The sequence below is a fragment of the Podarcis raffonei genome, chromosome 12 (assembly GCF_027172205.1).
Source record: "Podarcis raffonei isolate rPodRaf1 chromosome 12, rPodRaf1.pri, whole genome shotgun sequence".
NCBI classification, from domain to species: domain Eukaryota; kingdom Metazoa; phylum Chordata; class Lepidosauria; order Squamata; family Lacertidae; genus Podarcis; species Podarcis raffonei.
Window position 1 is genome coordinate 59,476,833 of NC_070613.1, and position 20,502 is coordinate 59,497,334.

Consider the following 20,502-nt stretch of genomic DNA (forward strand, 5'->3'; position numbering starts at 1 on the left):
GCCGATTGACTCCTTTCAAGCAGGTTGGGGCAACACAACCCTGTCTGCTGGACTGCTTGCTCTGATTACGGAAGTCATTTATTCCACTGCCAAGGCCAGATTTGGGATTGGGGGGCCCTGGTGAAATACTGCAAATATTCCCCTTCCTGCCCCAAATAAACTCAGGCAGTAAATTTATTGTGGCATAAGCTTTCATGCACATATATAAATTTATATATACTTGGAGTATGCAGAGATTCACAACTCTCAGTAAAACACATAACAAACATTTTATTGACACTGAAAAATAAAATACTCTGAGTATGTGCAGCTTCACATTTTGAACCTCCTTAACTGGCTTAACTCGTCCACATGCACAGGTAGCCTTCAAAGTGAAGAAGTGCAGCCTGATGCTAAGAAACCAAGGAAACCTAGGAAGGAGCAGCCAGGCATTTTACATGCCACTGGGCAATCTTTGCCCACTCTGCCAGCACTATAATCGGAGACACCATCTTCTGAAGCAAATTCCAAATTCCTGTTCCCAGTTTTGTTGTTTTCCTGCCTCCTATCTCTGTCCTTGTGTTCCTGCGTCTCCTGTCATTCAGACTTCTTCTGGCTTTGCTTCTGATTTGGGCCTCATTCAGTTCTAGGGAGGCTGATCCTCCGCAGTGATGCCTGACATGAATGCAGGGGTGCCCAGGAGAGAGAGCCATATGACTTGAGAATATTTCTGTCCAAACGCCACTTGACTCAGCGGAAGCTTTTCACTTGGCTTTAGAACAGGCCCCAAAAGAAATCTCTCCTGCTGTTTTGTGTGGCTTGCACTTAAGTGTCAATACAGCTTGTGACTAAAAAATATACAGTAAAGCAAAACTTATCAGCTATTGTTCCACCAGAAGCTACACATGATAGAAATTGCTTGTGATGCTTGACACATTTCTTGTGCATGAGAGAGGGAGGGAGAATTATTGTGGGTAAGACCTTGCCCCATCCATCTTGGATTCCATCCGCTCAATCACTGTGCATTTGTGTACCTTCTGCCTGGCTTACTGCTTGAAGCATGTGATCAGACATAGCATTTCATTTCCAGTGTCTAAGATGACTGTGGAAAGCAAAACACACTCCTGCAAACATTAAAAGTCACATGGGGGAAAGAGGGTGTGGGTGGGTGTGGTTGTGGGTGTGCGCGCACATTCTCCATCCTCATTTGTCAGTGAGGATGGATGTGGTTCTGTACCAGCTTTATTTTAGGGTTGCTTTCCCCCATTTGCCATCTGGGAGGGGAAATGGCCTTTTACTATGCTTTTAGCATTTGCATTTATGGAGCAGATTTTAATATTAAAGGTCACATTATGCTTTCTAATTGCTGAACTCTGCAGCCATCTCTGGCAAGGTTCCACTTGCATAATTGCCATCTATAAATACAAGGCAGCACTTTGACAGAAAACAGATCAGCTGTTTGTTTGGGTTGTTGTTTTTTGCTTTTGCACATTTTAGCGTAATTGGAAATGTAAGCAAGTTAAATAAATATGTCACCGCATTCAGTTTGATCCTACGTTCCTCTTCAACACAAGCTGATTCTCTCAAACACTTCACTCCAGACAGAACATCTCCCACAAGTCTTTTATTGTAACTAATGGCTTACTAGGAAGTGCTCACCCTGATATGCCCGTTGGAGGTGCTGCTGCTGCTGCTGCTGCTGCTGTTTTGTACCTTTATTTTAGATCATCTTGTCATTTATGTGGAAATTGTTTAGTTGGGATGTATATTTTTAAAAGTTTTATTTATTGTTTATGACTACTTTTGCTGTGTTGTAGTCATTTTTTTTGTGCTGTGAGCCACCTTGAGCATGGTTTCAACTGTGGAAAGGCGGCATACAAATGAAATTATGCATGCATAATTCAGATATAGGTCTGAAGGGGCTACAGTATCTCCTTCAGCTTACTGAAGAAAGCAGCATTTCCATGCTTCTAAACTTTGTATGTCCTATTTGATTTGACAAGTGATATTGGTGTCACTGGAAATTATTCAGGTTTTAAGTGGTGGCGATGTGGGTTAAACCACAGAGCCTAGGGCTTGCCGATCAGAAGGTAGACGGTTTGAATCCCCGCAACAGGGTGAGCTCCTGTTGCCCAGTCCCTGCTCCTGCCAACCTAGCAGTTCAAAAGCACCCCTAAGTGCAAGTAGATGAATAGGTACCGCTCTGGTGGAAAGGTAAACGGCGTTTCCATGCACTGCTCTGGTTCGCCAGAAGCAGCTTAGTCATGCTGGCCACATGACCCGGAAGCTGTACGCCGGCTTCCTCGGCCAATAAAGCGAGATGAGCGCCACAACCCCAGATTCGGCCACGACTGGACCTAATGGTCAGGGGTCCCTTTACCTTTTACTATCAATTTTATTAACTTTCAGAGGATGAGGATTTGAAGAGAGCTGACTTACGCTGAGTCAGATCCATCCAGTCTGGTACCACTGGGTGGTTCACATGTCCCTGTGGTTTAGAATTAGGCTTATGCGCAGGGCTTGCATCATCCCTCCCCCGCTGCTGTGCTGGCTGGAGCTAAGCCGTGGTTTGTGTAGGTAGGCTCAAGTATGACCCAAGTCCAAGATTCAGCTCAAAGGGTTTTATATAAACACCAGGAACAAGACTGACAGGCAGAGGCCCACGGCCCAAAATATAGACACCTGAAGCTATCCCAGGCAGGCAGCACCCCCCTCCCGCCTCCGTCTGTGATAGGTCACCTTATGCTGTAAGTAGTGAATCACAGCACTGGCCCTTGTATCTGGCCTGCAAAGGCTGCAGGCGTAACCGTTTGGCTTAGCCCTGCAGCTGAACCTGGGCGTGTGCTTTGTGTCTCCCCCAAAAGCCACAAGAAGTAAGTCAAGAGTAAAGCTTCCTTGCAGCTCATGATTTATTTGGAGGCAAATCACAAGCTGTAAATCCCAGCCGAACCATGGCTCGGTTTCTTGCAGCACTGTGGCAGGGGTTGCACAGGAGCCATGGTTTCAGGCCTGTGCGCCAGCAGACCACACCTTCGGAGGGGGTGAAGTTGTCCATTGGGGTTTGAAATATACAGTGGTGCCTTGGGTTAATAACTTAATTCGTTCTGGAGGTCCATTCTTAACCTGAAACTGTTATTAACCTGAGGTACCACTTTAGCTAATGGGGCTTTCTGCTGCCACCGTGCGATTTCTGTTCTCATCCTGAAGCAAAGTTCTTAACCTGAGGTAATATTTCTGGGTTAGCGGAGTCTGTAACCTGAAGCGTCTGTAACCCGAGGTACCACTGTACTTGGAGTCGCCAGTGAAATATACTCAGAGTCGCATAGTGATTTCATGCTCTTTATTGCAGCTCATAAAACAGTGAATGAATTTCCCCCTAAACCTCAGGCTTTATATACATTATTTACACAATGAGTCCCATCTGGCCGGCTGATTCTGCTTCGGCGGCTCCTGCAGGCTAATCAGTTGTTGCATTCTAGGATCCTTCCAGCCTAATAGGCTGATTACCTTCCTCCTGGGGTCTGATTGGGTTGCTCCTGCAGGCCAATCAGGTTGTTGCACTCTAGGATCCAAGCTTAGTACGTAACAGGGTTGCTCTCAAGTTTCTCAATGTTTGAGTCTTAAGTTTGGTTCGCCATAATTTTGACTTCAAAATTGCTATAAACCTTTTGCTTGAGTAGGACACCACAAATATTCTTTAAATAGATTTCTCTTTAGGTTAAAAAAAAAAGTTGGTATCAACACTGAAACCATATACTGTATGTGGGATAAACATTTGAGAATTAAATAAATCACAGAACCATAGAATTTAATGTGGGAGAGGCATTAACAGGGAAACAGGCTTTTCCTCAATGCAGTTCTTCTCATAATATAAGACCAGCATCTGGGGAAATATCTGAAAGTCTCAAATATCAGGCAGCCATGATTACTGTCCTTAACAATTATAGTTTGGGGAAAGGGGATAGATGCTTGTGAGTACGTGTTATCAGGTTCAAGGCTACATCACTAAAATATAAATATGCTAGGGATGCAGCGTCAAAATGTCAGTTTTCTATGTTGACGGCATTTTCAGCATATTTTGTGCGTGTCACTCAGCTGGGAATTTGGTTATGAATTTCTTCCACCTGCAGCGAAAATTATGCCAGTGTCCTCTCCTTTGGAGTTTACAGTTTGACTTTTTCCAAAGCTGTGCTTTCCTGTTCTAGTCCCCCCCCCCACCAGATTGGAGGTGTTTATACTTTGCACTTTTTATCTTTGTCTTTTATCTTTATCTTCTTATTTCCTTCTTTAAGAATAGCAGTATTCTGGTGGGGGGTTGGTGCACAGAAATATTAAGCTTTTATCTCTGCTGATGGCACAGAATAGGGAAAGCACATTATTCCACAAAACCTTTTCTTCAAAGAAAGGAAAAGTGGCTGTCACACCGTGGCTACAAGACTGAGCTACGAAGTGGAAAGTTCCTGTTTCTGCCATGAAGACAATTGATCGCGTTCTGCAAGCCTCCCTCACCCCTCCATTCTCCCATTTTATTTCTGCTGGGCTTTTCCTTGTCCCCTTTCCCTTGCAGCCCTAAATAGGAAGGCAGGGAAGAGATGCAATGAATAGACAGGAAGGGACTCTGAAGGGTTTGTCTCACTTCATTTGAGCTTCATCTCAGGAAGTGCTGACCCAGCACTGTGGCTCACATGGATTACTCGAGAGGAGCTCATGCACTCGCCTTCTTTCTCCAGTTAGGCGGTCTGACTCACAGCAGGGAGGACTCGACTGACCAAACTGGGCTGCTTAACGGGAGCACTTTTCTGAGGTGGAGGAGGGTGAATTCCTTGCCTAAAATAATACTGACCTGACTTCTTGTTGTGTGCATTAGAAGATAATGTGCATGAAGCTCTTTGAACTTTTGAAAGTGACGCATACAAAGTGGTGTAGTAGTAATATAGCAGAATAATGATAGTTAAATGAACATTTCCACATTTAAAACGCCCCATTTACTTGATGGAAAGTGTTGTTTTTTTAGCATTTGCTATGTGATTAAGGATAGCTGGACCCCCACCCTGAACAATTTCACTAGCTCTATCAAAGGTATTTTGGGTTCTCCCAAACCTCTCAGGACTTCCTTCTTATGTTACCTCCTGCAACATGCCTCCTGCAGTGCTCCATAAAAGCGGAAGATTTGTGCCATACGGGAGGCATCCACTCTGCTCAATGGCAGAGTGCATGCTTGGCATTCATAAAGTAGCCCTGGTATCTTCACTTAAAAGGATCAGGCAGCCAATGCTGTGAAGTTCCTCTGTCTGAAAGGCTGGAGAGTCGCAGCCACTCAGAGTTGATAGTACTAGGCTAGCCTGTTTATATTTCTATACAGTGGTACCTCAAGTTACATACGCTTCAGGTTACATACGCTTCAGGTTACAGACTCTGCTAACCCAGAAATAGTGCTTCAGGTTAAGAACTTTGCTTCAGGATGAGAACAGAAATCATGCTCTGGCAGCGCGGCAGCAGCAGGAGGCCCCATTAGCTAAAGTGGTGCTTCAGGTGAAGAACAGTTTCAGGTTAAGAACAGACCTCCGGAACAAATTAAGTACTTAACCCGAGGTACCACTGTACTGCCCTTCATTTGAGGATCAGATAGCAGTTTGCCATATAAAAACACAAAAATACATAACATAAATACAAAAACAATATCGCCTCACTGTTTAAAATGCCATGGATTGTTTAATCAGTAAACGTCCTTAGAGAAGAGGAGTGTTTTCACCTAAAGATATGTAATGAAGGCACCAGGCGAGTCTCCCTGGGGAGAACATCCCACAAATGGGGAGCCACCACAGAAAAGGCCCGTTCTCGCCTTGCCACCTTTTGGCCCTCTCGTGGAGGAGGCACACAAAGAAGGGCCTCAGGTGATGATTGCAGGGTCTGTGCTGGTTTATATGTTTTGGTGGTCCTTGATGTGTTGTGGTCACAAGCTGTTTAAGGCTTAATAGGTCAAAGCCAGCACTCCAAATTGAACATGGGAATTACTTGGCAGCCAGTTCAGCTTCCTAGTCTTACCAGACCAGCTTCTTGCTGGGCTTCATCCAGCACTGCTAGATCTGGAGTGGTGTGGAAAGAGCACACACAGAAAAGTTTTTCCTGAGGAGGAACACCTCCAAATTAGGTTGGAATTTAACTTATGTTTAGATTTTGGTGAATAATATTGTGGCACTTTTATTGGTTCTTTTGTTGCTTCTAGAAGGTGTATGGCTGCCTGACCAATTCCCTTCTGAAGTTAGAAGCAAAAACACTTATATGATGCTTAATTTAGTTCAGCATGAAATGTTAATTAGAATTATAACAAGCTATTTGTCCAGCTTTTTTGAAAAAGATTTGGGTAATGTGGGTAGCATTGATAGTGTTTTTCAAGTCGTCAGGTGGAAAATGTACCTTTTGAGAATGTTTTTTTAAAAGATTTAAATTATTTTATGAAGACTGAAGAGAAATAGTGTGCTTAAGAAAATTCAACCTTGTAAGCAGTGTTGAGTCACTCCTAATTAGAATCATTATGAAGGAGAGAGAATTAGAGCCATATATTCAGGAGAGACTATTTATGTTAGTCTTTCAGGATTTGGGTTCTAACATCTAAGGGCTGATTCACACAAGACCTTTTTTTAAAAAAAAAATGACACATACTTAAGTGCGTTCTAGAGGGAAGGATTAATTTGTGTATTTACAGTCCATGCCCCTTTCACATGTGTTCTCTCCTAAGTTAGTTCTGTTGTTGTTGTTGTTGTTGTTGTTGTTGTTGTTGTTAATACCCCACCCATCTGGGGTTTTGTACTGTTATCATTGGTACCAGTTGTACTGAGCCAACTCTTCTCTGCTGAGGCCTCCGGTGGAGACTGATGTTGGAGCTTGGTATGTATATATTGCAGCAGAGTGCAGAAATAAGTAATCAGATAAAACTGGTTGAAAGAATAAATAAGCTTAAAGTTTACTAATCATGGCAAACGAAGCCATTGCATTTGCTTATCATGGAATCACAATGTTAACATAAGGTAAAGGTAAAGGTACCCCTGCCCGTACGGGCCAGTCTTGCCAGACTCTAGGGTTGTGCGCTCATCTCACTCTATAGGCCGGGAGCCAGCGCTGTCCGCAGACACTTCCGGGTCACGTGGCAGCGTGACAAGCTGCATCTGGCGAGCCAGCGCAGCACACGGAATGCCGTTTACCTTCCCGCTGGTAAGCGGCCCCTATTTATCTACTTGCACCCGGGGGTGCTTTCGAACTGTTAACTGTTCCGAACTGTTTCGAAATGTTAACATAAGGAAGGTCTAATACTAACAGACATGGAGAAGAAGCAGGAAGGAAATAAAAGCCAGAGAAACAATAATGTACAGGTAGATGCTCAAGGAAACAGGTACAGATGCTTATTGCCCCTCCCCCCGGTTCAGCAGATATTGCCGCTTTATCCCCAGCAGCTGTCAGAAAGGGAATCTCTCTCTCATAGTTCAGTTCATGCATCCTATATTTCCACAGTGGGTATCTAAACCCAGCAGTCAGACATAAGTGGGGGGGGGGGAACTTGCTTAACAACAGACTGGCCATGCTAGGTTGACTAGTGAAGTTGTGGCAGCATTAGCATCCTCCTAACTGGTTGTTCTGAAGTGCAGCCAGGGTAACCACAGCCATAAGAAGTAGCAAGATGGGATTGTATAATGCCACATAATTCAGATATGGGGAGTCATGTGAACAGACTGGGACAGAAGGACTCGGCTCTGCAGTGAATTAAAGGACTTCCAAGAACTTTGGTGCAAACCCAAATGCCTAGTGATCTCTAGTCAGCTACTGAGAATATAGGGAAAAATAGGGCTGTTGTTTCCATACACCGTTCCTCAAAGGCTTATCAGGTTCTTCAGTAAGAAGGCCAAGTCAGACTTCCCTGAAGGACAGCTTGCCCTGACTGTGCCTTTAATAAGCAGAGAGATGGTTGGGTCAGGTGGTTTGATGTTGCTCTCTCAGTTCATATGTGTCACCACTGAGACCCTGTGGGCTTTGCCCCTTTCCCACATGAGTGTGTACCCCAAAATGTGCCCCAGAATCCTCTGCAATGTGCAGGGTTCCTGTGGGATAAATGCAACAGTTGCTTGATAGATTTCCTGAAGGTAGAAAGGGTGAAAAACACTGATGGGTGTGGATCCCCCTTTGCCCGAGAGAGAATGTTTCTGCTGTTACATCCATGCAAGCCCCTCTATGCACTGTTGCATTTACACAAGCTGAGGTCAGGGTGACTTTCGAGTGGCTAATCCAGCACAGCTCTGGACAGCTGCTTAATAACACATTAACTACTGGAATCCAATTTCCACCAGAAAATGGCTTTTGTGAATGTGGGTTTAAACAAATTCCCAGAGTGCTTTGAATTAATTGGTTACACTTGAATTAACTGGCTCCATACAGAGAATTATTGACTTAGCTAGTTATACTGAACTTACTTGAACATATTTGAAGGTCAGTCCATTCATCTGTTGCTCTTTGGATTCATAGTTGGTCTTACCTAATTCCAGTGTCAGTTCTCCTCCGTTTATGATCACACTTTGTTTTATTACTCAGCTTGTCAAAATAGTCCGTTTTGTTTGGCTTCTTTCATAATGTTTCAGTCTTTGCTATAGCTAATATTGGTAGGAGTAATTGAACATGTAATGGAAGCTTTTGACTACTTTCCTGGGTTTTTCAGCAGCCCTACAAAAGTAAACTGTTCTAAATTGATCAGATGATCTCAATGATTCATAGAATCATCGAGTCGGAAGGGACCACAAGGGTCATCTAGTCCAACTCCTTGCAACACAGAAATCTGGGGCTTGAACCCATGACCCCAAGATGAAGTCTCCTGCTCTACTCTAGTGCTCTTCATGTGACAGGGACAGTGGGGGTGTGTGTGCTCCGGGCACCCTTCAGTTCATGGGAGCGGGGGCCTCCTGTGCCCAGGGAGGCTCCCCAGGCATTTGAGAACCCTGGAAAATGGCAGTAACAGCAAGAGGGGGCTGCTGCTGCTGCTGCTGCTGCTGCTGCTGGGATCTAATCCCCACTGCCTGTAGCAGCAGCAACAATGACATTTATATTATGTATGTCAATACTAGTTTTACTTGTAGTTTGTGCCCTGTGTTCCTGGGATTCAGCCAGCAGCTGCAGATCTACTGTGATACAGTCTTCCTTCACTCCAAAAGGAGAATTCACCATTCATTCATGAATGATCGATTGATCAATTTGCTTATATTTGTGGGAGGTGGGTTATTGTTTTGTTTTTGTTCTTGTTTTTATTATGCACTTTGTGGTTTCAGTCTACATCTTTCCTCTGTGAACTGCCCCAAGATCTTTGGGTAGACTAAAAAAAATATGACAAAAATCAACAATTTGGTGAACACAGAATAAATTCAATATTACCAAAACGAACCCCACAAGACTACGCTTAAGTACATAATTATAAAGCAAAACAAGAGTAAGCTGACAATAAAGTTTCTGGCCCTGTTCTTGCTGCACTCCAAGGAGCCCAGCTTAAACCAGCTCAGAGGGGAGAGGTAGGTGGCCTGCAGCTGCTTCCCCCACCTCTCCTCCAGAGGAGGCTGACAGCAGCGAAAGGCAGAAGTCAGGGCAGGCAAGGGTGGCAAGTCCCAGCCTCCTGGAAGTGCCAGCTGCTGGTGCAGGTCTTACTGCACTTTCATACATCATGTCAAAGTCCCTCGTGCCCCACATAAGTACTTATTATGTTAAGATTGGGAACAACCCTGAGCTAGCTGGATCATGGGTCAGTTTTAGCTGTTTTGGTATTTTGGTTAAATGGAAATACCCTATTGTTGTTTAGTCATTTAGTCGTATCTGACTCTTTGCGACCCCATGGACCAAATACTAGATATCATAAAATAAGAGGAGAATTCCCTGTATGCTTAGATCCAGGTTTTGAGGCAAATACTCTTTGGTGAGAGAGACCCAGCAGAGATTTAAAATTATATAAAATGCAGCAAAGTAAAGAGTGGAAATATAGGCTGTTAGACCTTTAAAACATCCCATTCTAAGTTGCTTCCAACACCCCCCCCCCCATTTCCCTTAGCATAGAAAGAGACCACATGTTTGGTAATTTAAATATGGTTTACGGTGCTGGAGGAGACTCTTGAGAGTCCCATGGACTGCAAGAAGATCAAACGTATCCATTCTTAAGGAAATCAGCCCTGAGTGCTCACTGGAAGGACAGATCGTGAAGCTGAGGCTCCAATACTTTGGCCACCTCATGAGAAGAGAAGACTCCCTGGAAAAGACCCTGATGTTGGGAAAGGTGGAGGGCACAAGGAGAAGGGGACGACAGAGGATGAGATGGTTGGATGGTGTTCTTGAAGCTACCAGCATGAGTTGGATCAAACTGCGGGAGGCAGTGGAGGACAGAAGTGTCTGGCGTGCTCTGGTCCATGGGGTCACGAAGAGTCGGACACGACTAAACGACTAAACAACAACAACAACAACAAATTCTTCAAAGATCAGATTCATGTGCTTTTCCATACAGCAGCAAGAAAATACTTAGTTTTGAAATGGTAAATATTTCTAAATTATTTGTATAGAAACAAAAAGGTGGCCACATAATCTAAGCTTGGATCATCCAGTTTAGACCTCTTTACTGGGAGTGTTCACGTGGTAGAATTTTGCAACTCTTCCACCCAATGTGAGGTGGAACAAAGCCTTTCAGGATAGCTTACTCTATGGTCTTAACCCCTCCATGCATTAATTAGAGCTAAGCATGTTGGTTGTATAAGACTGGATTTATCCCCCACCTGCAATGAAGCTGTTAGGTTCTTATCATCAAGTATCTGTAACAGCACTTGTTTCTCTCATGCAGTCTGCCCAACTCCTTCCAGTTTGGGACATGTTGACATCTGTCTGTCTCAGGAGTAACAATGGAGGAGTGTGTATTTGCATGTCAAGTAAAATCATTGGAGGGTTGCAGTGCCTGCTGTGGCTGTAGAAACTGATAAGGGAGAGACATGCACTGTTGCAGCTGGGGCAGAGGAAGCTGCCTGGTTGTGCTTCTGCAGATGCCCCGTGGCGTTTCTTCTCTCTGCGCCCCCCAAAGCAGTCATTCCTCCTCTGGTACCTGCTGTGCATACACAACCTGACTGTCTTTCTCCGGCCATGAGCACTAAAACTATCTCCTGGCTCCTGAAATAATGAAAAAAGACCATCTTGAAGCAATCTGTGAGAAAATACCAGTCCACCCACCCTTTCCACTTGTAAATATTTATGCCATCAGTCAATCTGTGAGCCACCCAAAAGAGATAGAAATGAAACACTGGATAATAAATGCAGCAGATGCTGTGCTTGTAGAAAGGTCACCAGTTTACAGAATGGTCTAAACAACTCATTGCCAGGATTAAACTGACGGCACATTAAACCTCTGACCTTTTAATCTGTTTTCTCTAGTATCCCTTGCGCACTTGAGTTAAAGGCTGTGCAAGTGCCACTGGCGTGAAAACAGCGCCACTTGATTCATGCTTCGTTTTAATACTATTTAAAACATTTGCATTGGTGAGCCACTCCTCACATACTATAATCCACTTGCTTGAATTCTTGATGCGGAAAGGAAAACCATTTGTGGTTTCAAAGGATAACCACAAGATTGCAACCTAATGAGAATGGATTAAGTCTGGACCATTTCTAATTTGTTACAAATTCATGACATAAGAACAGATTGATGCTTTGGTTTCATGTTGTTACCCCTCCCACTGCTGCTGCCCCAAATACTGTTTTGGCTGCCAAAAATAGAACACCAGGTTAGCATGGTCCCAGGTGGTCAGTGCATGATACTCATCAGCTGTAGAGCTGGTAGAAGGAAAGGCAAGAGAATGCAGCAGATACAATAGGAAATTATAGCAATTACATTGAAAAATATCAACATGATCAATATCAACAAGATCAATTTTCAGCACTCACACTCCACATTTATATTAAATATTTGAGGTGTCTTGCAGCCAAGTAAAAATTCACAGTTATAAAAACCAAAAGATTAATGGAGACAACAAGAAACCTTCTAAAAGGTTAAAAGGCCATCGTTCCACAACAAGATGAGATTTTAGAAGAGCTCCCTGGAATGAAGTGATCTCTGTTGTTTGCCTGCAAGTCGGCAGTGCAGGGGTGAGGGGAGCCTCCCTTGGATGGATCTGCCAGTGCTGGGTTTCTCTCAGTATCTCCTTTCTCCAACCTAAAATTTGTTCTCCGCATTTCCACAGCAATTGGTGGGTCTATGTCACAGTGAAGCTGTAGGGTGGCGAGCAAGCACCAAAAAAACAACACAGAGCCAAGTGTTGGATTAAAATAGGTCAGTATCGATTACAGAATAGTAGGTCTGGCACCGGCCTGAGGCATGGATCCAATGATCAAGCAGCCCATGTGCTAGGCAACCGTCAGGGCTGGTGCAGATGCAGGTCGGCACTCAAGGCTCAGGGAAACAGCACAGAAGACAGGAAGGCTTCCGAACAGAACTGGCTTCATCTGCCCTGACTCTTCTTGCTCACTGAGGCTGGCTGTCTCTTCAGCAGGCAACCATTCCTCCCCAATGCACCCTCTGACCTGTCCTCACCACCACGCCCCTGGCTCTGAGTCTTCCTCCTCGGGGACTTTCCTAGGGGGTTTCCCTGCTGGTGCCTCCCACCACTCCTCCTCACCCAGCCAGTCCATGACAGCGACATGCTGCCAGTCAACAGATGGGATTGGCTTAGGGTGGAGTCCTCCATGGTGTGAACCACTTCTGGCGGACTCAACCAGGCCACTAGTGGGGGAGCTGTGGGCTGTCAGTCCCCAAGCTGGGCTTTGGGACAGAAAGTGCAGCCCTTCAAGATCCCTTAAGGGGATTCCCTGGTGAGGTGGGACAGGGGAGGGGCTCCAAAGGATCTCCCACCATCACAAGTAGTCATGTAAGGTTATGTGGGTGATCTCTTGATGTTCATAATATGCCTTTCTACACTAGACTTGTGTGTAGGTAGTAGAGTTGGAGTTTTTTATGGTGGACAGTTTCCAGGTCCTCATTGCTGTTTGCTGAAATGTCTTATACAGATCTCTTCCAACTTACTCTGGGGGCTCATTGCCATTTTTAGTTCCCCTCTCCTTCATAATGTGCCTTTGAACTGGTAGTGTTTAGATAAAGACTTTCTAACTCATGTGCTGCACACGGAGAAACAAAGATTTGTTCCCTTCAAAGCAATTCAGTTGATTCCACAGAGTAATCTATGGCGACCTGTGGAAACCATTCTCTTTACTGCTGTTTCCTTTGTACATTGTTTCCCCTCCTTATTTGCTGCCTCTAAATGTCTTCCCATCCTCCACCCCAGGCATAGGCAAACTTGGCCCTCCAGATGTTTTGAGACTACAATTCCCATCATCCCTGACCACTGGTCTTGTTAGCTAAAGATGATGGGAGTTGTAGTCCCAAAACATCTGGAGGGCCGATTTGCCTGTGCCTGCTCCACCCCAAAGTTAGCCTGCGCTAGGCAAGGCTAAACACTCTTGTTGGTTATGTGTGTGCGCGAAGTTGTAAAATTTTCTCTCCAGTCAATGATGGGTTGAGTTCTCTTTCAGGCTTTCCTGTTAACTTGATGTTTGCTAGTTTGCTAATATGACATATTTAATATTTGCAAGAGTTATTTGAAAGCTAATTGTCACTTTGAGTTAAGCTGCAGCTGAATTGATTTGAAGCACACTGAAGATTGTTTAAAGTCCTCCTTTTTGGTTTACAGTACAGCAATCTAAATAAGAATATAACTCAACCTTACAGTACTGAAGAGTGAAAAATAGCAACTTTGAGAGGATGGAGTCATTACTTGAAATGTATAGAAACAGGCATTTAAATGTTTGTGGCAGGAGGGTGCTGCTCTCCAGAGGGTTGGTGGGTGCCACCACCGAGAAGACCCATTTTCTAGATGCCATAACTTAGCATCCCACTTAGCCCGTAAATATCTTCTGAAGATCTTAGTGATTGGCTAGGGTGGTGGTAGTTTGCTAGGTATCCTGGTTTCAGGTTGTTTAGAGCTGTATATGTCAAGAACAATACCTCAAACACAGCTCAGTAGCAAAAAGGCAGCCAGAGTAGTTCTATTACATTAGTATGGGTGTAATGGGACAAGGGTGGTGCTGTGGGTTAAATCACAGAGCCTAGGGCCTGCCGATCAGAAGGTTGGTGGTTCGAATCCCTGTGACTGGGTGAGCTCCCGTTGCTCGGCCCCAGCTCCTGCCAACCTATCAGTTCGAAAGCACGTCAAAGTGCAAGTAGATAAATAGGTGCTGCTCCAGCGGGAAGGTAAACGGTGTTTCCGTGCGCTGCTCTGGTTCGCCAGAAGCGGCTTAGTCGTGCTGGCCACATGACCCGGAAGCTGTACGCCAGCTCCCTCGACCAATAAAGCAAGATGAGTGCCGCAACCCCAGAGTCGTCCGCGACTGGACCTAATGGTCAGGGGTCTCTTTACCTTTACTTTAATGTGTGTGTAGCTATGGACTCCACTAAGGACCCTGGCTGATGTATTTGACACCAGCTGAAGCTTCTGACCAAACACAAGGGAAGCCGCATATGCAGCGCATTACAAAATCACAGAATCATAGAACTGTAGAGTTGGAAGGGACCCCAAGGGTCTTCTAGTCCAACCCCCTGCAATGCAGGAATCTCAGCTAGATCATCCATGAGATCACCAGGGAAGGCAGGTTCTGCCTATTTGGAAATGGATGTACTTGACACACCAGCTGAAGTTGGAGAAGGGCAGCCCGTGCCACCTTGACAACGCCAGGAGCTCCCCAAACAATGTACTTGCTCCCTCAGATGGTGTTTCACTCCATCCAGAGCTAATAACCCAATTGTTACACACACACACACACACACACGCTTTCTGTCTTCTTAAGATTTGCCTTGGTTTATTAAAGGTAAAGGACCCCTGGACAGTTAAGTCCAATCAAAGGTGACTATGAGGTTTCAGCGCTCATCTCGCTTTCAGGCCGAGGGAGCCAGAGTTTGTCCACAGACAGCTTTCCAGGTCATGTGGCCAGCATGATCGAACTGCTTCTGGTGTAACAGGACACTGTGACGGAAACCAGAGTGCATGGAAATGCCATTTACCTTCCCACTACAGCAGTACCTATTTATCTACTTGTCCTGGCGTGCTTTCAAAATGCTAGGTTGGCAGGAGCTGGGACAGAGCAACGGGAGCTCACCCCATCATGGGGATTCGAACCACCAACCTTCCGATCAGCAAGCCCAAGAGGCTCAGTGGTTTAGACCACAGTTTATTAGCCTCATCCAACCTATAACTGCATCCTGGCATTGGTTCAGAAAGCCTACGGCTCCTCCTGATTCACATGGCACAGAGAAATAGAGCAGAGAATCACTGGGATACTGATGGCACTATAGCTCAAACCTCCTAATGACTGCTCCCAGTGGTTTCATATTGGTGTTAAGTAGCACTGGGGACAAACAGATCCTTGCAGCATCCCACAATTGAACTGCCAGGATGTTGAGACTGTCTCTCTATGGAGGCGCAGATTACAGCTATAACAAAGGCGGCATTTTTTCATCTCCGCCAAGCTAAGCAGTTGGCCCCTTATCTCTCTCGCCCTGACCTAGCCACTGTGATCCATGCGACGGTCACCTCCAGACTGGATTATTGTAACTCGCTCTACGTGGGGCTGCCCTTGAGACTGACCCAGAAACTCCAGCGGGTGCAGAATGCCGCAGCGAGACTCCTTATGGGGTCTTCGCTGCGAGACCACATTCATCCGGTGCTATATCAGCTGCACTGGCTCCCGGTGGAGTACAGGATCAGGTTTAAGGTGCTGGTTTTAACCTTTAAAGCCCTATACGGCCTAGGACCCTCGTACCTACGGGACCGCCTCTCCTGGTATGCCCCACAAAGAAACCTACGGTCTGCAAATAAAAACATCCTGAAGGTCCCAGGCCTCAGAGAGGTTAGGCTGGCCTCAACTAGAGCCAGGGCCTTCTCGGCTGCGGCTCCAATCTGGTGGAACGCTCTGTCACAAGAGACTAGGGCCCTGCGGGACCTGACATCTTTCCGCAGGGCCTGCAAGACAGAGTTGTTCCACCAGGCCTTTGGTCAGGGCGCAGCCTGACTCCCTCCTCTGGCAACCTGCACAGAGTTTTGCTTAATGGTTGCCATCAACGTGATTTTAATTAATTTTTATAATGAAATATTTTTAGAATGTTGGTTTTATTTGATTGTTTGTTTATTTGATTGTTGTTAGCCGCCCTGAGCCCGGCTTCGGCTGGGGAGGGCGGGATATAAATAAAATTTATTATTATTATTATTATTATTCTCTGGTACCCGACCCAATAAGAGCAGAACCACCATAAAACAGCAAACCCAATTCATGGGCACACTACAGGAGGATACTGTGCTAAATGGTAAAAAAAACCTGGTGAGATCTTCACACAGAGTGGAGGGTTTTTTAGTAAACAATACAGGACCTTAATTGATCATGGCTACACACACACAGGAGTGCCTGGCGTGCTCTGGTCCAGGGGGTCACGAAGAGTCGGACACGAGTAAACGACTAAACAAGAACACACACACACACGAGAGAGAGAGAGAGAGAGAGATAGATAGATAGAGAGAGGTGCTGGTTCTGTCTCAAGTATCTCAGCAGGCAAAGGTGGGTCATATTCACTGTGCCCAGCTCACCTTTCTAGGTTTCTGCAGTACACAGCAGGATTTTGCCTTCCCCTTCCATGTAATACAGTGGTACCTCAGGTTACATACGCTTCAGGTTACAGACTCCGCTAACCCAGAAATAGTGCTTCAAGTTAAAAACTTTGCTTCAGGATGAGAACAGAAATCGTGCTCCAGCGGTGCGGCAGCAGCTGGAGGCCCCATTAGCTAAAGTGGTGCTTCAGGTTAAGAATAGTTTCAGGTTAAGTACGGACCTCCAGAACGAATTAAGTACTTAACCTGAGGTACCACTGTATATGGAAGTTGCACAATGCTGTTGCTGATAATAGTTTTTGGATTGCTTGTAGGTTCCTTGAGTCATTTTGACTTTCTTTTTCGCGAATGTTACTATCGTGCTCCTTTGCATGCATTTGATGTGTGATTGTGCACTAAACTAACTCCAAGTGATGCATAATTCCCTACCTGTTTTGTACTGATTGATTGTAGGGAACTCTATAAAATGAGTTGCAAAGTGATTTAATGGCCTAATTTGCACACAACAGAAACTTTCTAAATATAATTTCAACTTGTGTTATAAATCTGGGAAGTATAAGCACTTTGAGTCAATTGATTACTTCTTGCTTGGAAGTCATTTTTCTCTACCATAAGACGAGAAGATTGTATATTACTTTTTTTGAATAGGATATTTTAGTTTAATAATTTTTGTATCTGGAAAAGTATGATTTAGATTTGGCAGCTATTTTTCAATCAAAAACTGGCAGCTATATGGAATTTGTTCCTTATAAACACTTGACATGAAACTGGAGTTGGAAGGTGTCAGAGAAGACCCCTTTGGAGAAATATTTTTTTGTGACCCTTGGACCGTGTGAAGTGGCTCTATAAAGAGAAGTTCGATTTAGCAGCAACCTGAGTTAATTCATCAACAAAATGGCCAGTTAGAGATCAATTCCAGAGATCTCTCTCCATGGTGATAGCTAAGTTTGCTTTGGGTAACAGAGAGGAATGAAGAGCTATGAGTTATAAGAACAGTAAGTGGCTTAAAGCACTGTCTAATTTTTTACCTGGTGTGTGTGTGTGTGTGTGTGTGTGTGTGTGAGTGAGAGAGAGAGAGAGAGAGCAGCCACAAAGGGAACTCTCATCAATCCTGCTGGAAAGCTGCTCACCAAAGTTGTCACCAGAACTGGCGTATCCAGGTCCTGCTTCTTGGAAGAAGACAGAAACTCTAATGCTGGGATGAACCTTCAGGGTGGGTAGCTTCTAGCCTTCCCCAATATAATCATCCATGGCGATTGGAGGTCACCCAGCTAAAAACATTCATAGCCCTGTCCGTTGCATGCCATTGAGAGTAAGCTTACCCTAGGAAATTGTGAAATTCATCTGTAATTAATAAGCCGACTCCTCAGTATTTATTAAGTGCCCCTCCCTTCAAGCAACTGCTGTCATTCAGCTGGAGGACACAGCTCAATGATGGTGTGGAAGCTCTACATGCAGCCACAGCCCTTGCGGTTAATGAATGTCAGGGAACAGGAACCAGAGAGAGCTGGTGCACGGCTGCTTAGACTAAGGGCTTATCCACACTTACCTTTTGCAGGTCTGCAAAGCTCCATGTCCGTGCATCTCCCCTCCCTTTTTTTTTTTTTTTTTGCTCCAGAGCTTTCCCTGCTAAAACCTGCTCTTTAAAGCCAAATTAGAGCATGGAGGGAAGGCAATTGTGAATAAGCCCTCATGTTCTGAGTAAGTCTAAGGCAACTTTACCTGCTGGAAGAACCTTGGTTCAATACACTGGAAAAGAATCTGATGGTGAAGAGTCACCCAGTACACAAGTTTAACATCTCTAAATGAATATGCCTTTTTGAAGCTGCTTGTCAGTTTTTAAATTAAGCATCATTTCAACCACTGGACTCTGTGCCAGCCTGCGTATTTTAAGTGATGGGGGATTATTCTCTCCCCACGTGCTGTTTCCTAGTTTCATGAAAGTGTAAGGTACATTGGGAGTCAAAACACAACTTTTGAAGTCTTTTAGCAGTACGTAAAATCATTATTTTGCTGGCTATACCTGAATGGATGCCTTGATGGTATAAATTGAACAGATGACTAAAAAAGATTAAAAATGGCAGAGCACTTGTCACAAAGCTTAGAGCGACACACACATTGTAAATTCAAGGCCTGCACTGCTTGTGGCTCATTTATTTCTTCCCTATTATTTTCCCTTATGCACCTAATAACAGATTTGCTGGGAATCTGCTATGGAGAGCCAGACTGGTGATTCCTATGGCAAGGAAGCCAACAACAAAGAGACTTTGTCACTCACTCTCTCTCTCTCAGCAATCCTTTGTTAGATTCCTTCCCCACCAAAGTCTGGCAGAAACTGGCAGATTTTGTTTATTTTATTTCAATTAATTAAATTTATATACCACCCTCCATCCGAGGATACATAAAATAATAACAAACCAAAACAATGCCCCCCCCCCAGTTTAAAAGGCCATAGATGGTTTAATCAGCCAAAGGCCCAGACAATATGTAACAAAGGCACCAGGTGAGCCTCTCTGGGGAGAGCATTCCACAAACGGGGAGCCACTGCAGAAAAGGCCCTTTCTCATGTTGCTGCCCTGTGTAGCTCTGGTGGAGGGGTCACAGGATAGATCTTGACTTCAGATCTATGCACACTTAATTGGGGTTATTCCTGCGTCTCTACTGGGAATTTAATTTTTCTTCCCACAAACACTGTGGGGTGAGACTGGGCCTCAAGCAAAGTGGCATTTTTGCTATGGGGGCACTTATAATTATTATTATTAGAATTTATATACTGTTCTCCTTCCTAAGGCACACTGCAGCTTTGGCAGGATGATTTTTCATTGGGATTGCAGCACAGGGAAAGGTTAAACACGCCCCCCCTCCCGGCTGCCCTGATCCCCTCCTCACTTTTCACAGGCACTGCTACTTAAGAAAACAAAAAACAAAAAACAAAAAACAAAAAACAAGCACACACACAGCAGCAAGCCTGGAGCTGAATGTGCCATTTGCAAAAGATTTCTGTTTCTGCCCTTTATAGTCACTAGTTTCAGGGTGACTGTATAGCATACTAATATGGAGGAGGCGCAGATGGGAAGGGGATATTATCCCCTCTGTGCACACATGAAAGTGTTTTCTATGCATGCGTGGAAAGCACTTTGGACCCAGGCATCTTTGAATCCGAGTCTCCATCTCTCAGCGTTAAGGTACTGTGAAGGGATGAACAGATACCCTTCATGGAATTCTTTCCTGCAGCTCACGTTAGCAATTTGCATATGGTTCAGTGATGTTCTATTTACATAGGCGTGAGTAATTAGAATACAGGGGAATAACAAAAGCAATTCAATCTGGGAATCCTTTGCTGTTTGGTTATAGATATTATGCTTCATTACACTGTGTAAATTAAAACATGTTGATGAACTACTGTGTGAGCACAAAAAGGTAGGAAGGAGAACAATTTAGATCCTTCCAGCTACTGTTAAAACCTGTGGCGTCTTTGAAGAAGGCAGAAAAGGCTCACAGTTAGAATGGCCGTCTAATCTTGCTCAAAGCAAAATCTGAGTTTGGAAGTTCCTGCTCAGGAAAACAGCTAGGGAATCTGGCTGGAAGCCACTGGTGTGGACGAGGGCTGAGCCATGGATAAGACCAGGCTTCCTCAAATGCGGCCCTCCAGATGTTTTGAGACTACAATTCCCATTATCCCTGACCACTGGTCCTGCTAGCTAGGGATCATGGGAGTTGTCGGCCAAAAACATCTGGAGGGCCAAGTTTGAGGAAGCCTGGATAAGCCTTGGAGCTGAAAAGACTTCCAGGTTAGCGCCATCGGCTAATGGCGGAT

General features: G+C 44.7%; 1 protein-coding gene across 1 annotated transcript in view; it reads left to right on the top strand.

The window, feature by feature from the left end:
- Window positions 1–20,502, top strand: part of CNTNAP2 (contactin associated protein 2) — a 971,924-nt gene that overhangs the window by 447,345 nt on the left and 504,077 nt on the right. The gene's annotated exons all lie outside the window — the stretch shown is intronic.